Raw genomic sequence first — 19,560 nt, forward strand, 5'->3', positions numbered from 1 at the left:
GCAGTGTTTCTGGTGTTTCGAATAGTGATCACGAATATACTGGTCATTGCTGCGCATATCGCGGGTTGCATTTCTGAGGATAATGAGGGGAAGCATTTTCAACCTACCAAACAATGGGCAACTTGGTCCTAATGAACTAAAAACATGATTATTTCAAAGTTTCTCTTTTCTGTTCAAATAATTTTATAGAGACACGATTTGTAACGAAGTGCTTAATTAAGTGATGTGGCAGTGAAAGATAGAGAAATTATTGTAATAACAAAGAACAAACCATGACCTCAACTTTAAGAGAACATGGTAAGCTGAAGCTAGTTTCTTGCAGATGGCAGCAATGTGCGGCTTCCAGTTCAAATTAATGGCCTCCACCCGCATTAGAGTGCTACCGTCAAAATAATTTCTTTAGAAATGCGCTGCAAGCATGATTATTTCTGCAAATAAATAGTGTGAAGTTATTTCTGGCATTCTTTACAGCGAGTTAATGCGCCCCAAACCAAGACGAAACGCAATTTGTTCCGTACTTAAGAGTGTATTTATATCATGAAGTGGTACAGTACATAAAAAATTAGTGCAGTATCATCCGCGTACATAATTTGCTTTTCAGGAGGTGAGAACGGATGAAAAATTTTTACCCTAAAGGGAAAATAAAAAAGGTCCTAAGACAGATCCCTGCGGCACACCAGTTAAAATAGAAAAGTATGACGAAATAAACATTTAAATTCTAACATACTGCTGTCGATCAGTTAGATGACTAGAAAAAAATCAAGAGCATATTGGCAATGAATTCATAGTATTCAACTTTCTATGACAGTACTGCCGCAAAGCTTCGTATTATTTGTTCAAGGCCGCCGGCACATGGCCTTATCTCTTTGTGACGCCATATGCGAGCACATTAATTTGGAATTATCGCACCCATGGTGGACCGATTCTATGCTGATCGAGACATTTGTTGTGACTTTGCAAGGTGTATCGAGAAAGTTTGTTGTCAGCATCAAATTGGGCACGGCCGAGAGCAGCGGGTATTCTGTTCGACAACTGCCGAGCACACTTGTTACTATCACCGCTGTCGAGTTGTTCACTTGTTTGTGGGCGCAAGTCAGCCCCAATAAAGATTTTCTTTTGGAAGCATTTTCACTGTCTTCCTGACTGCCGGACTGCCGCCACCACTAGGTGACAGTATAGAATGAAGAATTGGGTGTAAAGCCTTCTTTAGCTCTAAGAATATTATTACAGCTAGTTCGTTATTGGGGAATTTCCCTAAAACATTTGACTAGTTCGTTATTGCTGAGTGATGGGTTTATTCCTTTTAATAACTCTGATACAGCTGTTAAAGTTGACTGACTGGTTCTGAAACCGTGCTGGAAGTAATTTAAAACGTTCACTCTGTGTAGATGGTTTTTTAATTCAAAGGAAATAACATTCTCAAGGGCAGCATTTGTGGCACTCATTAACTACATTGGTCGGTAACTACGGTTAACAACGTTAGATTTATATGTGAAGAAACTACTGAAATCTTTAGGTTTTGAGGATTATAATCTCAATTTATATTAGACTCAAAAGGGAAAGAAAGTCAACCTCATCTTTTGAAGCCTTAACAATAATGCCATCGTGTACACTGCTTTGTAAGCACTCATATCAGCTAAAATATTTTTTGCAGTAGCTTCTTTTTTAGGCTTGAGATAATACGCGCTTTGTGTTAATGGATAATTAACATCATATCATGCATAGGTATCGCTGGCCCGAAGTTTGTAAAACATGTACTGAAAACATGCTTCATTACAGCGTCAACCCGGTAAGGAACAGTGTGTATTTTAGCCCGGGCTTTTTTTTAATTATACTGTGCTGAACTCTGCTTTGCATGTTGAATCACTGCGACGACGCAATTGCGCGAGCTACAAAACTGCTGCAAACAGTATATTAACATTGTTCTTTCTTCTTAACTTTGTGACACCAAGCACATTTTCGGCTCGTACGATCTTGTAGTGCATTCAGAAATGGCAGTGAAAAGTGTCTTAGCAAAATTATTCCATACAGTATGATTGATAAAATTGCTTTCCAAACTATCAGAGAAAGCAGTGAGTATATAACCCGGTCATTGCGTCGATTTTATTTATTCTAGGATATTTTTTCAGCTTGCAAAAACAGTGGAGTGGTCTTTTATGCTTTTATACTACACTCCTTTGCGGGCCCTTATTTACAGTATCCTTGCTAGAGCACAATAATGGTTTGCATAAATTTTTGGTCTGACTTAAATTTTGATTAAACCTCATGCCATTATCTGGAGTTTTCCCAGAATAAACGCCTGCCTGGTAAACACGCCTCTTGGGAAAATTTTCATATGTAGCAGATAATCTTATTAACTGAGCGTAATGCGTAGCATGGCCAATGGGTATACGAAAGGGCTCTCCTTTGCATAGCTGCACTACTTCGAGCAACATCCTCAGCAGACGCAGTCGCTGATTTGTGGTGAAATTTTGACGGTACCTAGTGTTGTGTAAGGGGACAGGTGCAAGGTGCGGGGGAGGGGGAGGGGGTGCTGCTGAACCACCGAAGATGCGAACAGGCTACACCCCCCCCCCCCCCCCCCCCACACGCACGCCCGCACGCACACGATACTGCTCTCAAATGGCATTTCAAGATGACGTTTCATGGCGCTTTCTCCGAAACCTCGAAGCTTATCACAGAGCGAGCGCTACACATCTTTCGTCAAGATGGCGCCACCAACTCGCTGTTTGGGCTTAGCGCCCAGTCGAAGGTGTTTATGTTTCGACTTCTGAAGAGAGAAAGCGGGCTACGGAGAGCGCTCAAACTGTCGCACGGATCGTGAACGAGCCTAAGCAGGGCTTGGTCCTCACATCTCCTTAGACGTGCTCTTTTAGTGCGCACTTCCAGCCACACCCCCCGGGTTTCAGCAGCAGCAGCAGCAGCAGCAGCAAGAGAGAGAGAGAGAGAGAGTGTGTGTGTGTGTGCGTGTGTGCGCGTGTGCGTGTGTGTGTGTGTGTGTGTGTGTGTGTGTGTGTGTGTGTGTGTGTGTGTGTGTGTGTGTGTGTGTGTGTGTGTGTGTGTGTGTGTGTGTGTGTGTGTGTGTGTGTGTGTGTGTGTGTGTGTGTGTGTGTGTGGCCTCTGAGTAGCAAGTGTAACGGGGGCCAGTGGACACTTTACCCGCGCTGTGAGTAAGCGAAAATCCGGGGGTTCCTAAGTGGGTGAAACTGTCGCTTACGTGGCAAAGGTGCGTACTGTACAGAATAAACTACGAGGTTTGCTACGCATTCAGACGCTTGGGCCACCGCGAAGATGTTTCCCCGGATGCTAACATTAAGTGTCGAAGATGCTGAGAGGAGCGCCCGGTTTCGGGCCATACTTTCAAAGCGAAGTGTCAGCTTTGCGGCAAAAATCACCCGCTCGGTGACAAGAAATATAGGGAAATGTGCAGGACTTCCTATCTAACCAAGAAACGGCAGCGGGCTTGAAAAATCGCCCAGCAACCGCAACAGCAGCAACAGCAGCAAGGCGAGTGGCAGCAAAAATCTGATGCAACACCCGAAGGCGATTGCAGAGGATGCTCAAAGGTCAGAGGAGGGGACTCCCAAGGCCGGCGAGGGGATTCCCGAGCCAGGAGAGGTGACTTCCCGCGATTGATGGTCTGTCGGCCGAGGCCGTTCGAGCTCCGAGGCAGTGGGCGATCCGGGTCCAGGTCCGTAGCCAGGCCCAGTTCTAGGGACCCGAGAAACCTGTGGGCTCCCGGAAGAGAAGCCCGAGCGGGGACCGTAAAACCGAGTTTTGGTAGTGGGGCCTCCCAGAATAAATATGAGGAGGAGAGAGAAAATAGAGAGAGAGAGAGAGAGAGAGAGAGAGAGAGAGAGAGAGAGAGAGAGAGAGAGAGAGAGAGAGAGAGAGAGAGAAGTGGCAGAGGAAAGGCAAGGAGGTTAACCAGAAGAATGTTCCGGTGGGCAATCCGTCACTGGGGGAGAGGGATGAGTGGGGCGTAAAGGAATAAGAAGTAGAGCAATGTGGTCTGTATCTACAACGACAGACAATGACAAGCGCACTGAAAGTCACGGGCCGCCGCAGCAGTAGCCTGCACGCCTTGAGGGCTGCCGACTCCTGCGACCTGAGTAGAACAGATATATACAGTCGTCCATCACTGATACGAGGCAGACAGTCAGCGCAGAAGTTCTAGTGTGTGGAAACGGTGCTTGCCGTTGCGGCTGATAATGTTGATGACAACGTAACATATCCCGAATTCTTCTCGGAACTTTGAAGCTGCAGGATACGTTGTGCCAGCTATTGTACAGCTACAAGCATCGGATTCAACAAATCAGGCATCTGCAGTGCATTCCGTGCAGCTGGCATGTGCATGCTGAAAAACAGCACATGCATGACATTCACAGTTGGCTTTATCATTGCAGTCACTTGCTCGTCTGCAACTTGGGCCGGTTCCTGACCTACTACCCGACCAGCAGTAGGCTCAACATACTGGGTGCGCGGTGACTGTTCTATCACTGAGGCTGCAGAGTGCTTTGAGAGCAAAGGCCAAGTCACTTGCCGGTCCCGGCCTTGGACCGCAGTTGGGCATTGTGCTTGAATAGCAATAGGCTTAGAACTCTGGGTGCGCAATACCTGCTTGTTCACTGCGGGTGTGTGTATCTCAGGCAGGGATGGCCAAGGCCCGCCAGCGACAACCGTCCCTGCCTCGCTAGTCATATGGCTCCCGTTCCTTAAACTAGTATGCGGAGGGGAAGGAGAAACTGCGGAAATTCTTGCACGATCCTTTCCAATGTTCACGACACTTTTAGAAGGCCTGTGACGAGGGTGACGACGTCGTCGCACCTTAGCGGTGGCTTCTCTGTGCGTGGAATTGTCTCTTGCCATTTGTTTGAGTATCGCCCGTTCCCTTTTCAGGCGAAGACAATCGTTTGAGGCAGCGTCATGAGGGCCGCGGAAGTTGGCACACTTAAGGACTGTTGCCCGGCGAGCATCGCTGATGTGTGGCTGAGTACACCGTGGGCAAACGACGGAGAAATTGCACACACTACTCACGTGTCCTATCTTCATGAATTTCCTGCACTGGAGAGGCTTCGGGACGAAATGCCTAACTACATGCCGAAAGGGCCCAACCTTCCTGTACGTTGGAATGCAGTCCCCTTGGAAGGTCAACTTAATGCACTTTGTCCTCCCAAGGCGCTGAGCTTGCAGTATGGCTACACCGTCGGTAGCTGTTTGGATCAAAATGGGCAGATCAGAGTCGCGGATGGCTACGCCGACGTCGTAAATGACGCCTGCCGTAGTGCCACTGCCTAGAAGGACATGGGAACGAACGCTGATGCTGCCGAGCGTTCTGATGTTGTTCAAACTCTCAAGCTCGTTCCGGTCCATAACATCAATGGCGACGACATTCTTAAAACGATTCACCGTCACATCTTTAATTGCTCCAGGGACGCTAATCTCCAGGAACGCAGATGTGGCTTGCCTATTGATGTGGTTGAGATTGTCGGTGGGAGCCTCTGGCACAAATAGGACAGTATATGCCGATGCTCCTCGCTCCGTAGTGATCGTGGACGTACTCGACGACGGCGAGTCCTCACCTTTGCGCAGTCTCCGTTTGGCCTTCTTGCTTACGACTCTGGTGAAACCGTCGTCAGCCGAAGAGTCATCACTGGTGGCCGAGTACACTTGGGTGGCCTGGCTACTTGCGTCATTCGGGAGGTCAAGACGTTTCCGCTAGGTGGCAGCGGCTGACCCACCGGTCTGAAGTCTAACAGCGTTCACTTCCATCACCGTCACCAAAAAAGAAACATTGGTTTCATTATAATGTCGCAAATCAGGAAAAACTGAAGAGACGAAGGGACGGCGTTCTGGTGGTGGAAGCTTCCCCGACTTAAACCACAGGCAAATTCAGGGTCCTCCCCCTTCCCCCACCCCCTCCCCCGCTTAAACAGGCAGCCCAAACGGCACCCCATCTCCGGCGCCGGCCACAGAGGAGAAAAAGATGGTCACTGGGCCAATTAGACCCCCCCCCCCCTCCTCCGGGGGGGGGGGGAGACGGATCCACTGGTGGCATTAGAACAGAGGCTAGACGCGAAGTGCGGGGCGAGATTCGAATTTAATCGAGATTGGCATGACGTACCGAAATAATGGGTGTCCTAAATCAAATGCAGCAACACCTTAAACACATGGACGCGGCCTCTCCCGGTCTCACATAGAGGCTGACAATATTTTAAAATAGACGACCAATCCCAACATGCTCAGAACTTCACTAAAGAATGATTCGACCGTGTGGCAGTGGAGCTGCAACAGTACCTCGAGCAGGAAATTGAGAAACCTTTAGCGGTAGCCCTGCAGGAAACAGGTAAGGGCGCGGTTGAATTTTCGGGATCTCAAGCGTTTGCTACCGGTCGCGGAGAAAAATCCCGGATTACTAATGTAGCGGCGATCGCACACGAAATCAATTCTCGTTACATTGAGGCGGTTCTCGTCTAAATTCTCACGCGTAGGAAGGAGGCGACGAGTATTTTCTTTCTAAACATTTAACACTCCTCTAGCCCCCTCCCCCCCTTTCCCTAGCAGCGCAAGGTTAGGTTCAGGGCCCTCTTTCGCAAAGCGATCAAGGCAGCGGGGGCCAAAACCCTGCTAATTGTAGGACACTAACGCGGCCTCCCAAGAGTGGGGATACAATAGGCACGACCCGAAGGGAAGGCAGCTGTAGGAAGACTCACGAGCTGGGTCTCACCCTGCAAACGGACCCGGGCTGTCCGACCAGGCTGGGCAGCAGCGTGAGTATCGACGCTACCCCAGATATAACCTTCACCAGAAACGTAGAAGAGATTAGCTAGAGAAACACCGAGCTCAACTTTGGGAGTGATTGCTGCGTCCTCGCACTAACCCTTACATGGGGAGCCAAAGTAAGACGTGGAAAGCAACCCAGCTGGCAGGATACTGGCCGCTATGCTAACGAGGAGAGATGAAAGGGAACACATACCACTGACTTATGAGAAAGGCACTGTGCACTCAGTTCTGAAGGCATAGTAATGGCGGTGAAGCCACAAGTTTGCCGTGTGCACAGCGAACAGGAAAGATAGCTCGACAAGGAGGTAAAAAAAGAACCTCCCCGTCGGGGAATCGAACTCCGGTCTCCCGCGTGACAGGCGGGGATACTGGCCACTATACTAACGAGGAGAGATGCAAGGCCGTAAACAACACTGACTTATAGCAGAGAAACGCACTGTCCACACAGTTCTGAAGACGTAGTTTTTTTATTTCCGGTATTTTGGCCCACATGAAAAAACACATATTCATATATAAGCACTAAAACACAATCAACATCCTTGTTAAAAAAAAAAACGGCCGCCCAACTTGTGCGGACACGCTCATGCTAAAATTCCTTCATCGCCAATAACAATTCAACACGTGACAGCTACTCTGAAATACACCCCAGCATCTTTTTCTCGTGAATAAAAATTTCTTATCCTTTCTTTAAAATATTGACGTGCCGGTCTTGCATCGAGATCGGCGTGCCTTACTGCCATTCTGCATTTCCGAATGCTGTGTAGGGCAATTAGCATGATCAAACCAAATGGGCTACTGTCATCACTTTCAATTGGCAAGTAGCGAATTCCATACCCGTCGAGAGGAAATTCTTTTTTGATTGTGCGCCAGAGCACATCCCAAAGGAACACAGCATCCCAGCATTGAAGGAACGCATGCTCAATCGTCTCCTCCTTTCTGCATATTATACAGTGAGTGCCCCAGGGAACGAAAAACCTCTTTCAGCCATCCACGGTTTGATAGAGTTCCAGTGTGTAATTTAAAAAAGAAAGTCTTAACACCAGACGGGACTAACGTTGCCTTAACACGCTTTAGTACCTTGTTATCTATACCTTCCCTGTAAAGGTACCGATATAAAGGCACGGGGAGAACCACACTACAAAGGTCCTTATACAGTTTTTTTCCGGTTGACTTCTCTCAGGTATTCGAGTGAAAACCGCGCCGTCAAAAACCTACATGAAACCACAACTTCGCGTAGAAAACCACACACTCCACCGGGTATACTGCCAGCAGAGACAACCGTATTAGGCAAGTGCTTCCCCAGGCGAAGTTGGCAGACAGTGTGTAGAAACGGGTGCTTAACGTCCCGAAGAAATAAAAACCGATTGACAACCTGTCTCAAAAACAAATGTGACAAACTGAGTCCTCCATCGAATTGAACTCGTTGAAATAAATTTGTGCGGCTTGATTTTTCCCAAGAAGATGCCCACACGAACACTTCAAACACCCGATGAAATTTTTGGATATGAACCCTGGAGCAATGCAAGACTTGGAGGACATACCAAAGTTTGCTCACTAAAAATATGTTGCAAATGGTGGCTCACAAGAACATTGACCAATTCCATCCATTCCATTTATTTACTCTCTCCCTCATTTTATCCACTTCACTCCTCCAGTAGGCTTGGCTGTCTTTGTAACACTCAAGGGGAACTCCCAAGTATTTAACAGGAGTCGTAGTAAAACTCATGTTGACAAAAGTGTCTGGGGCCTCCAGCCAATCCCCATGCCAGAATCCTAGGCACTTACCGCGCTGCCACTTGCCGCACAAAAACATTTAACACATTTAACACCCTTTGTTACACTGTCGTAATCATTACAAAACATGGCTATATCATCCGCATAAGCCAACAGTTGGACTTCTAACTGGTGCAGTTTAAAGCCATGCATACAATCGCTCTGTATGACGCTCAAACAAAATGACTCTATATACAAACAAAACAGCAGTGGCGAAAGAGGGCAACCCTGGCGCACCGAGCGCTTGACTGGAATGCGCGAACCCACCACCTTGTTGACAATTAGGCTTGTCGAGCAATCCTGGTACGCCATGGCGACCCCGTCTCGAATAATTCTACCCACATTCACATGATCCAGAATGCACAGAAGAATTTAATGAGGCACCCTATCAAACGCTTTCTCCAGATCAATTTGATCATTGCCACTTCTGTGCCCATTGCGTCGCAGCATTCGAGGATACTACGTGCTACGTGTATGTTTGAGAAGATAGATCGGCCTTTAATACCGCACGTTTGATGCAGCCCCACAGGTCGGTAATGACTGTCTGCAATCGCTTAGCCAATATTTTCATCATTTTTTATAGTCTCCATTTGTGAGGCAAATTGGACGGTAAGAAGTTACTCTGCGCAATACAACGGGGTCTTCTGATTTCGGTATAAGAACAGTGTGGGAGGATGTGAAGGACGGCGGCAGTACATTGAGATCGAATGCCTCGTTATAGACAGCAGCTAATACTGGTGAATTTATTCCTTTTAGACGTTTATTAAAAGCTGAGGTCAGACCATCCGGGCCCGGAGATTTCCCCGGCTGCATGCTTTCAATAGGGCTTTCACTTCCTCTGCTGAAATTGCTTCCTGCAATATTTCCTTCGTACTGTCGTCTAGGCTTGGCATCAACAAAAGGAAGTCCTTGAAACGATCAATGTCGGCTGAGCAGTTGACAAATAAACCACTGTAGTGCTTGAAGAAAGCGCGCTCAATATCTTCTGCTATGTCACTAACTTTTCCACCAACTTCAATTTCCGCTGATTGCGCCGCGCGTGCCACTTTTCTGAGCCCAACGCTCTTTATGACGGAACTTCCCCTGCTATCAGCTTTTCAGCTCTCGCCTGCACCAGAGCACCGTGGTATCTTTCGATATCGAACTGTTCTATTTTATGCTTTAGTGCGCGAATATCGTCCATGAACATGCCGGGTCTACTACACTCTTCACTGATCAATTTTTCCATGTTTCTGCGCATCGTTTTTTCATCTGCCCCCCTTTGTCTGCGTATAGCATTCGCCCGCTCTAATGCTTTGATTTTAACGGTCTGCTTGAAGTTCTCCCATTTTTCTTTGCACGTCGTGTTACCCTCATGATTCAAGGCTTCAACTTGCGTCGTTACGTCCGCCATAAAAATTTCATCCAGTAATTTTGAATTCAAATTCCATAACTGCCACTCGAAGCTTCTTTTTCTTTATTTCGTGCTTGCTACTAAAAAACTGACTAAGCAGTGATCAGTAAATGAAATAGCGCTCACCCGGTACTCCTTGCAAAAGGGTATCAAATCAAGGCTTACGTATGCTCTATCCAAACGAGCGTGGCTCGAAGCCTGAAAATGGATGTACTGTGTATTTCTTCCACCACCAAGGCATTCAGCCACATCCGCCAAACTACTGTCCCTATTATTTCATTTAGGGTAGCGGCGCTTGCATCCTTGTACGCTCGGCGCTAGTTTTGTGCCGGGCTGAAAGAACGCAGTGCCGGGCTGAAAGAGCGCACCAAGGTTGGCCAAAGTGTCTCGGTAATCTTCAGCACGATAGGGTCGGGCTCTTGGATAGCCGTGCATGAGTCCGGATGGCAGATTGGGCAGAATAACCTGATAATCTTCGGCTGTAGCAGCAAAAAAACCTGTTACCGCGGCCCGACTGAGCCGCTGAACCCGCTCCGACGGAGCCCATCGAAACACGTCCGTCAAGCTCGGTGGCTGGAAGTAGAATCTTCTGAATACGTAGTAATAGATGTGAATGTAGAAGTTTGCAGTGTGCACAGCGAACAAAAAAGGAAGATAACTTGACAAGGAGGTAAAAAAAAAAAAGAAGCTCCCCGTCGGGGAATCGAACCCCGGTCTCCCGCGAGACAGGCGGGGATACTGGCCACTACACTAACGAGAGATGCAAGGCCGTAAAAACACTGACTTATAACAGAACAGAGAAACGCAGTGTTCATACAGCTCTGAAGACGTAGAAATAGAGGTGAATCCACACGTTTGCAGTGTGCACAGCGAACAGGAGAAAGATAACGTGACAAGGAGGGAAAAAAAAGAAGCTCCTCGTCGGGGAATCGAACCCCGGTCTCCCGCGTGACAGGCGGGGATACTGGCCACTATACTAACGAGGAGAGATGGAAGGGAACACGCTTCACCAGCTTATAACAGAGAAACGCACTGTCCACACAGTTCTGAAGACGTAGTAATTGAGGTGAATCACAAGTTTGCAGTGTGGACGATTCTACTTCCGGCTACCGTTCGGTGCGGACGCAGGATCATGAGCTCCGGCGGAGGGGCGATAGCGGCCCAGGCCGGCCGCGGTAACAGGCTTGAAGGAAACGACGATACGGAATATCAGATCATTTGCCGAACCTTCCCACCGGACGTGTTGTTTTGGACACAGTGTTTTTTTTTTTTTTTGCACGGAGACGTGCGTGTGCGACCCTTTAGAGTGGAAGATTTCCGGAACGCCTTGGTGAAGACTGGTACGCTCACAGACGTGGTGGCCCTGGGGGCGTATCAAATCAACCACGTCTGGGCCGTGACATTGAGCAGGGCCGAAGTAACTAAACGGTTGCTTTCCTTCAAAGAGCTTCTAGTGAAAGGGCGCCGGTGCATCATTTTCGACCCCGAGGATAAACAGGTGAAGCTCCGGCTCCATTGCATGTTGCATGGAGTTGCCGATGAGGACATCCGAACTGCATTGGCGGCATTCGGTCAGGTGACCAAAGTTACCTGTGAGTGGTGGCGCGTCCAAGGCGTTCACGAAAAGGGTTCAACGATGAGGACCATGCTCCTAAAGATGAAGCCGGGGATGAAGACAGAGGACCTGCCCCACCAGATAAGAGTTGCAGGAGAGTTGGCCCTCGTGGTTGCGCCTGGTCGGCCAATGCAGTGCCTGCGCTGCCACGGGACCGGTCATGTACGCCCGGAATGTAAGATTCCGCGCTGCTCGATATGTAAGCGGCTCGGCCATGCTGACTCTGAATGCGTACGAACGTACGCGGTGTCTACAGGACTACCATCGAGGGCGGACATGGCGGAGCGCCAAATGGATGTCGCCGAGACAGAGGAAGCAGCAAGTGGCGTCGGTGATGCTGGAAAGCCAGCTGGAACTACGGGCAAGCTGGTACCTCTGGGGGATGGGAACGAGGCGCCCTGTGTGCCCGGCAAGGAAACCGCCACACCTGGCAACGAAGATGCGGTGGAAGGCATGGAGGGCGTGGCTAAGCGCTCTCCGAATTCTGAGATACCGGAGTCAGCCAGCAAGCAGGAACCTCTCGAGAAGAGCGGCGGCCGAGTGACCAGCGTCCTAGGATCGGCGAAGCGAGCCCACGACGAGAACGGCAGTGGACAGGATAAGACGGAGGTAACTAGCATCGAGGAACCGCCAGCAAAAACGCCACTAGGGAGGTGATCGAGTTTTAAACCCAAACCGAATGTCTCGACGGACAAGAGACCCGTCGAAAAACCGCCCCCGTCGCAAGGTACGCCAGTCCAAGCGCATGGCTCTGGCGTCAACGAAGGCGTCTAGCTTTATGCTAGACGTGAAAGGTAAGAACCATGCTTGGCCTCTTCTCACTGCAATAAAATGGCTTCTGCACAGTCGCTAAAAATTGCCACATTAAGCGCCCGAGGTTTTGCCGCGTAAAGGAAACAGAACCAAGTTCTGCGCCTCTTAAATGACAGCGACATCGATATTCTAGGTGTTCAAGAGACGAAAGTCGAGGGAGAAAAAGAGACCGAGAGCATGGTGCAGCGTTTCACGTCCCTGTTTTATCCACTTGTGAGCCACGCGGTTGGCACTTCGGGAGGATGCGTGTTGTTCGTTAAAAAGCTGCCAGGTCTTGTTGAAGCGCATGTTTCTTTTCCGTCTGGTAGGGGAGTGGTCCTCGATTTTTTGTTTTTGTTCTACCCAATGGCGTGTTGTCTGTATATATGCATCTACTTTTGTTGATGAATGGGCAGCTCTGTTTGATTTCGTTCAGCAGTATTTAAACACGGACAAGCAACTCGTCTTTATGGGTAGCTTCAATTGCGTTTTGAGCTCCGCTGACAAAACTAGCCCGCGTGCTTTTAGAGATAAGAGCACAGAAATTTTGTCTCGCGCGATTGGCGACTTTGTTTTGGAAGATGTGGCGGAATGTCTTACAAGCAACGGGCGGCTTCACTACACGCATTTTCAGCGTTCTAGCCACGCCCGCCTCGACAGGGTTTACATATCGGCGGAACTGGTCCCAAAGTGCAAATGTTATGATGTTCTACCCGTAACATATTCTGATCACTGCTTGGTTCATTACACGATTGGAACCAGAAAGAAAGGCGGTTGTTTTCAGTGGGACCTTTGGAAGTTAAACAATAAACTGTTAAATGATGACCAGTTTACTAGACTAGTAGAAGTGGAAATTAATAACGTTGCTCTGGATAATAAGCATGGACTGGGTCAAGAATGGGAACTGTGCAAGCAACAGATTAAGGTAAAAGCTACTGAACGATGCAGCTGCACTAGGTATAAAGAAAAACAAAATGAAAGGGATTTAACGGCATTGATTGAGAAATTGTTAGCTCTGGAGTGTAATGCGCCTGGTTTATACATTGACGATGTTAGAAAAATCAAACAAAAGCTTCAACTGATAGACGAAGACCGTTATCGCGGTGCACTTGTGCATGCGAGAGCGGAGAAACTGGCCGTGGCCAAAGCGCCGACAAAAAGATCGTTAGGAATCAAAAAAGCGAACGCAAGGCGTATTCACGTAGCAGAGATAGAATGGGCGGGCCGCACAGAAACAGATAACGAAGGAATCGCGAAAGCTTTCTTTGAACACTACCAACAGCTCTTTTCTTACCACAGTGTCAAGTTAGATCGATTTAAGGAATCCTTTCTTGAGGCGATGCCAAAAATTAAGACCGGGAAAAAGCTAGCCTTGAGCGGCCAGTTACTAAACAAGAAGTCCAGCAGTCAATAAATAACCTAAATCCAGAAAAATCACCCGGGCCCGACGGCCTGAGTGCGGCTTTTTACAAAGCATTCAAGGGACAATTATCACCAGTGCTGTGTGCCTTATTTAATGAGGCCTATGAACTGAAGTCATTGCCGGCATCGTTCGGGTCTTCTCATACTGTGCTTATCCCAAAAACTGACCAACAAGATAAGCTTAAGCAGGTGTCGTCATACAGGCCCATTGCTCTGACGAACGTTGACTATAAGAACTATATAAAGGTGCTTGCTGGCAGGCTACAAACAGCTATAACTGAAATAGTTGGCCCCACCAAAAATGTGGGTTCAAAGGGCGATCTATTTTTTAGAACATCCATAATGTAAGAAGTGTGCTCGAATGCTGTGATGCAACACAAGCATATGCAGCATTACTGCAGTTGTACTTGGAAAAGGCTTTCGATTGTGTGTCATATAACATCCTGTTCAGTATCTTAGACTATATTAATGTTGGTACAGTCATTCGAGAGGGAGTGACCTTGGCGTACCGTGACTGCACTACGAGATTAATTGTCAATAAGTCATTGGGGGCCCCCATCAACGTACGACGTTCGGTGCGCCAGGGTTGCCCCCTCAGCCCTCTTTTGTTCTGTATTTGTATTGAAGTTTGTGCTTAAGCATTCTACAAAACAAAGACATTAATGGCTTCCGACTGCAGGTGACTGAAATTAAACTACTGGCCTACGCAGATGATATCACGGTTGATTGTGTAAACGAGGAAAGTATAAAGAGGGCAGTCAATGCTGTGACGCATTTTAGTGAAGTCACAGGAAGTCAAGTTAACTGGGGTAACTGCCTGGGGTTTTCGCATGGAGAATGGCAGTCAACCCCCGACACCTTCGCTAATATGTCATGGTCTACAACGCCTGTCAAATACTTAGGAGTGCCTTTAGAGTTCTATAAGAACACCGAGCCATACTGGGCACAGCAGATCCAAGAAATCCGCGAGAAAGCGGAGAAATGGAAAAACGCTCATTTGTCAATATTTGCAAGAGCAACTGTTTGTAATCTTTTTTTTAATAAGCAAGTTATGGTATATAATGCAACCGTTGCATTCCTCCCGTGTTATTGTGCAAAAATTGCACCGAATTTTTTGCAGTGTTAATTTGGGCCTCCAGCTGGGAGAGGTGTAGTAGGAAAAATTTTTTTTTGGTATGTGAAGGATGGTGGGTTTGGGTTGGGCTATTTATCTGCACGCCAGATCGTAAACCGGTTTATTTTCTTTAGGGATGTAAGAGACCCACTCCTGCGAACTGTTTCGAGCTTTGCCTAATGTTGTACTTCATACCCGATGTATGCCTGGCCGTATTTTTGGATTATATAGAGAGATTGTTCTAAGTGTGAAATTCCTCAGCGTACGTTTTTCGATGGAGTATTTGAGTACGGTTGATAAAAAAACATTATACAAGAATCTATGTGATGTAGTGTTCCCGGTGCCCTTGTACAGGGCTTTATACTCTGGAGGCAGAGGAAGTGATGTATTCAAACGTGTAAAGAAAATGCTAGTTTCAGCAGGAGCAAATACATTTCTCGATATGTTACATACCGGTACATTGACGGTAAAATCATTCCTGGAGGGAAAGGGCCTGTTCCTTCCTTGGGGTGCCCACCTCATTTGCAAAAAGCCGGAGACAGTAGATCATGTGTTTCTTCATTGCTGGGAGGGGGTATATTTGTGGGATGTGCTGCAAACAACAATTAAAAAAGAGTTGCCACTTGATGCTCATGGAATAACATACCAACAGACAACCAGGATGATGTCCCATTAGACCAGGTGATGTTGTTGTGCCTCCACAGTATATGGCGTTCTCGAATGGCCGGTTATCACTGCGATTCGGATGAAAGGCCGGCACGCATGTATTCCCGTGAAAGCGTACAGATATGGCTGGAGACGGTGAAGTTGCAACCGTGTGTTACCGAGTGGCTGTCAAGGCTGGAGCCCTTCACGGTACTCAAGGAATTTTAACATGACAATGCCTGCCCCTCGTGGGATTTAGGCTGTTCCAATGCTCTGTATATATATGTTCGCGTGTGTTCCTGTTATGTTTATGTCAAAGCCAGGCAATAAAGAAAAAAAAAACAGGTGAAAGATACGAAGGAAAAAGAAGCTCCCAGACGGGGATTCGAACCCCGGTCTCCCGCGTGACAGGCGGGGATACTGGCCACTATACTAACGAGGAGAGATGGAACAGAACACACTTCACCAACTTATAACAGGGAAACGCACTATGCACTATGTTCTGAAGACGTAGTAATGATGGTGGAGCCACAAGTTGAGCAGATTCGACTTCCGGCCACCGAGCGTGACGGACGTGCGATCATGGGCTCCGTTGCAGCGGCTGAAGCGGCCACGTGCGGCAGCGGAAACCAGGTGCCTGCTACGGAAGAATATCAGGTGATTTTGCCTACTTTGCCAACCGGTCGTTTAGCTTTAAATACTGTTTTTCTGCACGCGGATACCCAGGCTCGCCCATACCGAGTCGAAGATTTCCGAAATATGCTTGCGCGTCAGTCGATGCTCGCTGACGTTTTGGCGCTAGGGGCGTATCGAATGAGTCACGTATGGGCGGTGACCTTCAAGGATGCGGTAGCGACTAAAACGGTGAGCCTTGGCGAAGTGAAGGTGAAGCAACGCCGCTGCGTTGTCATCGATCCGGCCAACCAAGGAACACGCATAAAGGTGGACTGGCTCCTTCACACGGTTCCCGACGAAGATGTTCGGGTGGCTTTCACTCCGTATGGCAAGGTCACCGAAGTGATCAAGGAGCGATGGCGAGTGCAAGGAATTTCCGACAAGGGATCAACGACACGCTTGGTCACGGTGATTCTGAAGACTGGGACCAAGCTGGAGGACCTTCCGCATCAAATCAGCATCGCGGGTGAGCTGGCACTCGTCGTCGTGGCAGGCAGACAACCAATGTGCCTCCGTTGTCGCAGTCAGGGCCACATACGCCGTGACTGCCATGTGCCGCGTTGCAACACCTGTCGCCTCTCTGGGCACACCGAGGAGCAGTGCTTACGTACGTACGCCAATGCCGTAGGAGTGGTGAGCGGTGAGGATACATCCGAGCTGTCCATGGATGAAGCGGATGCCGAAGAAGTCGCGATGACTGCAGGGAACAAGGCCTCGAAAGTGGTATCGCCAGCTCCGCCTCTCGAGCCTACCACAGAGTTGAAGGAGAAGCTAGTCGAGGCGCCGAGGGCACAGGCTTCGGGGGCGGATAATTCTGTCAGCTCAAAGGAGACTGTAAGTGATACCAATAATGTGCCGGTGATCACCCAGAGCCAACAGCACGACAACATGGAAGTAGGCGAGGATGGCGTGAGCAACCAGACTGCCAAGCGCCCTCAAAGGCGACCGCGGTTAGGCGGCCGTCGTTCAAACCGCGGCCGAATATACCGGCCGAACCACGGCCAGCGCCTAAACCGCCGTCGTAGTGCCCTACTTGTGTCCGGCAATGTGGTACGACAGAAGTTGTGCTGTGCTGACGACAGATCGATTCTTCCTCAAAGATGGCAGAAGGAAGGACACGCACGTATATGCTAACATTGTCATCGAGTCGTCAGTACGAGCTAGGTGTGCCCGGTGTTTTTTTTTCTTTCTGGCAGCTAACTTCAAATTACGGCTTCTAAACTACGATCTCCTCTGCGGATTGCCACACTGAACGTGCGGGGACTGGGTGCGAGGAGAAGGCAGTGCCAACTTAGCCGCCTCTTCCTTGAAAATGAGCTTTATTTGGTGGCAGTCCAGGAAACAAAGTTGGAAAGCGAGGAGCAAACGGACAGAATGGTGGAACCATTCCTAGCTCAGTATGATGTATGCGTATTCTACTCCAGCGGTTTGTCTGGTGGTTGTGCTTTGTTTATAAGAAATAATTTGGGAATAATCGTAGAGTCTGTCACGGCCTGTCAAAGCGGGCGGCTACTTGTTGTTGATTTCTCTTTTTCTGATAAGTGCTGGCGTGCTGTATGTGTTTATGCTCCAAATGTTGAACGCGAACGTAAAATTTTTTTCGAAGAGCTCGGCATTTATTTGAGCTGTGAAAAAATGATTATTTTGTTAGGTGACTTTAACTGTGTTTGCAAGACGGAAGACAGAGCGAACTGTCACATTGTGCGTGACAAAAGTGCTAAAGTGTGGAACATATTGGAGTCAGAAAATAACCTAGAGGATCTAGGTAACGTTATGACGGACGGTGTGCGCCCACAGTTCACGCACTTCAGCGGGGAAGTAACGCTACACTGGATAGGGTGTATGTTTCTTTGGAGATAGCGGCACTGTGCACCGGCTACGACGTTAAGCCGGTACATTTTAGTGACCACTGCTTTGTAATAACCACATTAGGGAATGAGGAGAGGAAGGCACGCTTTAACTGGCAGACCTGAAAACTGAACTCCTGGACGACGAAGCTTTCGAAATATTCGTGGCGGAGGAAATTGAAAAGTAGCTGGTCGCCACGTCAAATTACAGCAAGGAATGGGAAAAATTTAAACAAAAAGTAAAAATAAAAGCTATTGAGATGAGTTCTGTAGCCAAGTACAACGAGAGGAAACAAGACAAAGAATTATGTGATGAATTTGAGTACCTTATTGGACTGTAATCTGATCAACCAGGCCGCTTCACGAAAGAAATACGGGAAGTTAAACGCAAGCTCGACCATATCAGCAATGACAAGTATAGAGCCGCGGTGATTAGAGCGAGGGCCGAAACACTCTGGGCAGGCGAAGCGCCGACAAAACGGGCCCTAGCCAACGAAAAAAGGCACGCATGCAGCAAAGAAGTTAAGCAGATCATGTACAATAATGAGGTAACAAATGAAAAAGAAAAAATTCACGCAGCCTTTAAAGTATTTTCAGGAGTTGTTTGCTCTCAAGAGCGAAACAAAAAACGATTTTGAACAAGATTTTTTGCAATTGATGCCGAGGCTTGAAGATGATGTTATAGAGCGCCTCGAAGAACCTATCACTATTGGGGAGGTCGAATGCGCAATCGATGACCTGGTAGTTGGAAAATCACCCGGGCCTGATGGCCTCGGCGCGGCTTTTTACAAAGTCTATAGGAGCATGATTGGTCAATTCCTTCTGGAGGTATTCGCTGAGGTCTATGAAACGAGGCGTGCCCCTCCTTCGTTCCGCACGTCTTACACTGTGCTCATCCCAAAAACAGATGACCCGCAGATGAGATTGTCGATGGGGTCTTACCGTCCGATAAGCCTTACCAATGTCGATTACAAAACTTCCACGAAGATACTGGCGAAACGATTGCAAACTGTTGTAAAACTAGTTGTCGGACCGCACCAATCCTGCGGAATTAAAGGATGGACGATTGCCACCAATATTCATGACGCTCGAAATGTCTTAGAGTGCTGTGACGCTTCTTCAGGCCGCATTGCCATGATTCACCTTGACCTGGCGAAAGCGTTTGATCGCGTATCGCATGACATACTTTCCTGCATACTTGAACACTAAGATGTCGGTGATGTAATAGCCGAAAGCGTGAATATGACGTATGCTGACTGCACCACACTTGTCACGGTGAACAGTGACCTCACGGAACCTGTGCATGTGCATTCTTCAGTGCGGCAGGAGTGTCCGCTCTCGCCTCTAATTTTTGCCCTTTATCTTGAACCGTTCTGCCTGGCGCTTTTAAATAGCAATAGGATTGTCGGCTACAGGCTAGAGTAAACAGAAGCGAAAGTACTTGCTTACGCTGATGATATTGCTGTGTTTTGCTCCGATAGAGACAGTGTCCGAGAAGTCG

General features: G+C 48.1%; 1 non-coding gene across 1 annotated transcript; it reads right to left on the reverse strand.

Moving 5' to 3' along the window:
- Positions 1-10,863: 10,863 nt before the first annotated feature.
- On the reverse strand, positions 10,864-10,935 carry TRNAD-GUC (transfer RNA aspartic acid (anticodon GUC)). Its single transcript has one exon. It is a non-coding gene; the product is annotated as a tRNA-Asp (tRNA).
- Positions 10,936-19,560: the final 8,625 nt, after the last annotated feature.

This window comes from Amblyomma americanum, chromosome 6, assembly GCF_052857255.1.
Source record: "Amblyomma americanum isolate KBUSLIRL-KWMA chromosome 6, ASM5285725v1, whole genome shotgun sequence".
Classification (NCBI taxonomy): Eukaryota; Metazoa; Arthropoda; class Arachnida; order Ixodida; family Ixodidae; genus Amblyomma; species Amblyomma americanum.